Source organism: Carlito syrichta, unplaced genomic scaffold (assembly GCF_000164805.1).
Source record: "Carlito syrichta isolate Samal-C Ts95f unplaced genomic scaffold, Tarsius_syrichta-2.0.1 Scaffold305525, whole genome shotgun sequence".
In the NCBI taxonomy this organism is placed as follows: Eukaryota; Metazoa; Chordata; class Mammalia; order Primates; family Tarsiidae; genus Carlito; species Carlito syrichta.
Genome location: NW_007249621.1, coordinates 364 through 3915, shown reverse-complemented (window position 1 = coordinate 3915; position 3552 = coordinate 364). Strand labels below are relative to the sequence as shown.

The window sequence follows — 3552 nt, the reverse complement described above, 5'->3', positions numbered from 1 at the left end:
ATATAAACACCGGGGTGTTTCTGTTCCTTTTCCCCAGAGAAATGTATCTTTCAAAACCTAAATCCATTTGAGCTCAAATATTAATATTAAGTTCTTAAAGATGGAGACAGGAGAATCAGTTCTAGGAGTATCAAAAGGGTGCTTTGGGTAATAATTTTTAAGTGAGGAGTGAAGCAAGAGGCAAAACAGGACACCCAGCCATCCTCTCCCCACAGAAATATGAAATTGAACAACTATCCATGCACAAAATTACCTTCACAGGAGTTAAGGAATCCAGGTGAGAGATCAGAGTACCCAGTTTCAGCACTGAAAAGACAGAGCCCAAAACAGAATTTTTCTGATCACCTTGAGCTCATGCATGACAATAACGCTTTCCCAGAACCCTGGGCTAGTCACAAGACATTAAGATTGACATCTCCCAAGAATTGTCTTTCAGCTACCAGCCCAGCCCATCAGTCTATGTGATTAATCCTGACTCACCCATCTATCCGGTCATCAGAATATAAGAAACAGAATCCATCACCATGCCATCAGCTCCTGTGAATGCTTGTCACCCCCTCCCCCAATAAATTTTGAAAGTTTTCTCTTTTTTTAATATAAAGATGGGTGATTTTGGGGTTAGGTATATAAACATTGATCATGCGGGTACCCTTATTGATGAGATATGCCCTTCCCTCCCCTAGCAGTTTCCCTCAACTGCCAATCCCACCACCGCCCCTCCTGATGATTTCCTACTACTGTCATTTGCTTTCTTATATCATTGTAATTTGTAATTCAGTTTATGAGTGAGAACATATGGAACGCAGTTCCTTGTTTCTGTGATAAATTGCTGAGTTTGAATGACCCCAAATGCATCCAAGTTGCTACAAAATCCATATATTTGTCCTTCTTTATGGCTGCATAATATTCCATCATGTATATATCCACATTTTTTTTTTTTATCTAGTCCAGCTTTGATGGCCAACACTGTTGGTTCCATGTTTTTGCTATTGTGAATAGAGTTGCAAACATACATGTGCCGGTATCTTTTTTGTAGAATAATTTGAGTTCTTCTGGGTATACTCCCAATAGGGGAATTGCTGGGTCATATGGAAGGTCAATTTCTAGTTCTTTCAGAAATCACCACACTGTCTTCCAAAGAGGTTGTACTCGTGCATTCCCACCAGCAGTGTAGAAGCGTTCCTTTTTCTCCACATCCTCACCAGCACCTGTTGTTGTTTGTTTTCTTAATGATGGCCATTCTTACTGGAGTTAGGTGGTATTTTAATGTGGTAGTGATTTGCATTTCTCTGATGATGAGTGAGACTGAACACTTTTTCATATGTCTGTTGACTGCCCATTTATCTTCTTTTGAGAAGTGTCTATTCATGTCTTTTGCCCAGTTTTTACCTCAAGCATTCACTGGCAAATGTCCCTTAAGCATTTGGCCCCTCTCTCCAATCTTGGAGAGGTGGATTCACTCTTTTTCTCTGACCTACTCTCTAAATAAATTCTCGTTTCTTTTTTTTTCTTTCCATGTTTTATTTTTTAATTTCTGAAATACATATCAAAATACATTTGTCTACATGTCATTTTAACAAGTCTGACAGTCTTTTCAATACAAGGTAACCCAATAGAGGTGCTTTAAAACTTTGTTTTAAAAACCATAATTTTTTTTTTTTGGAAAGAAACAGCTCATCAGAAAAATACTTAGGTACATGGGTTATGGTTTTTTATGATCTTAGAGCATGCCCCCAACTTAAAATTTCATCCAGTAAAATACTTAAGTATTCCTCCTATCACAAAAAATAAATTAAATCTCATGCTTGAAAAACCCAGAAATATTTGGCATAGACCTGAGTGTACCTAAAAAACAAGCTAGGATGTATTTCAACCGTACAGAGGAACATTCTAAACACCACCTAGACCTATTTGGCAGCACAACTGGCCCGTGGCTATCAGGGCTCCCCTGCCTCAAATGGGAATGAAAGGTGCACGGGAGGTTGCTGAAGACTCACCCCATCCACAGAATCACTTGCTCATAATTAGCCAAAATTCAACATAGAAGAACATATGATCACACTAGAAGAGTCACAACAGTTATTCAGGGACAGGAAAGCAAGCTGTAAACTTAGAATGGCTATCTCAGCAGGAATAACAGTCAACTTATTTATAAGAATTGAGGTGAGAAAACCGCATCATTCATAGATATGTCTTGCACACAGATATGCTAATTCCAGGACACTGGGAACAACAGTAAAACATACAAAGTAAGAACAAAGCCACACTACTTAACCTTCCACCATTCTCTTGGGTATTAGACCCAGGCCACCTTTGGCCACTGCAAAGATGTCTTTCCTTCTTATTCTCAATGTCAATACTTGCTCCTTGGGACACCAGAAGTTTTGCTTCCTCCACTCTCCCGCATCACAGGCTAAATGTCCTTGGCTGCTGCCTGGTGCATTGCTGTAGCCTCATAATGGCCCCTAGCTTCCGGATTATCCCCACCTTCTGGTGTCATGACAGCAATTTCATTCCTGTTTATGGAAGCCACATCATGCAGGTGAGTACCGCCCTTTGGGTTGACAGCATTCACCTGAGCACCTTTTCCCAGAAGGACTTTTACAATCTCATCCCAGCCAGCAGAAGCAGCAATAGGAAGAGGAGACCAACCTGCATCATCCTCATCATACACTGGCATGCCAAGCTGCAACAAAAATTTGAGTACTATATGTCCCGCCCAACACAATACAGTTCTGCCATCCTGATCAGTTCTAGTAGCCAGAGATTCATCGACTGGGATCCTCTCCTTCAACTCCTCCAGCTGCCTGCTGTAGGCCAGTTTGCAGACCAATAGGTTAGGCACACACCTCACCATTTTGCTTTCCCTAGGTGCGTAAAACTTCTGCTTCAAATCTAATTTCTGGGCCATTCTTTGTATTCCCAGGGCACAGGTTCAGTCAACTGACCTAACAAGCACAAAAGAGGCATTTAAGAGAGTAAGGAAGGAAGCTTGCCTCACCCCTTCACCAACTTTAAGCGGTGCAGCACGGAGACAGCCTGCTTGAGGGAAAGAGAGTGATATGAGTGAAGGACTTTGAATTGGAGAGCACCCCTGGGCCAGTCATGAGTCATGAGATGCAGATGATCCAGCAAACCTGAGAGCAATGCAGTGCCAGAGAGACCCCAGTTCTCTGAACAAAGCCTCTGAACTCACCACAGCACAGGTGGAAAACTGTAGTCCCGACAGGATAGGCTCATTTCAATCCTGCACCACCACTGGCCATCTACATCAGGCCCTGAGTGAACTAAAGCAGCAGGCTGGACTTATCAGTGTGTGCCTGGGACATGCGTCAGGTGGGCAAGGTATTTTAATATAGGGTAGACAGAGATAGATAAATGTCTTATGAGTAGTTTTTAGTTTCAAAATAGGGAAACATCCAAACATCTTTTCTGCAGGCTGGACTACCCTGTGGGCTGAATATGAACATGTCAGTCTACCCCATCCCCCCAGCTCATCAAATAAAAGCCCATCAAAGAGTAGAAGTGTTGCATTCCAACCTTTCAGTTCAT

The 3552-nt window shown here is 41.9% G+C and overlaps 1 pseudogene; it reads right to left on the bottom strand.

Moving 5' to 3' along the window:
• Positions 1–2270: 2270 nt before the first annotated feature.
• Positions 2271–2857, bottom strand: LOC103264061 (annotated as a pseudogene).
• Positions 2858–3552: the final 695 nt, after the last annotated feature.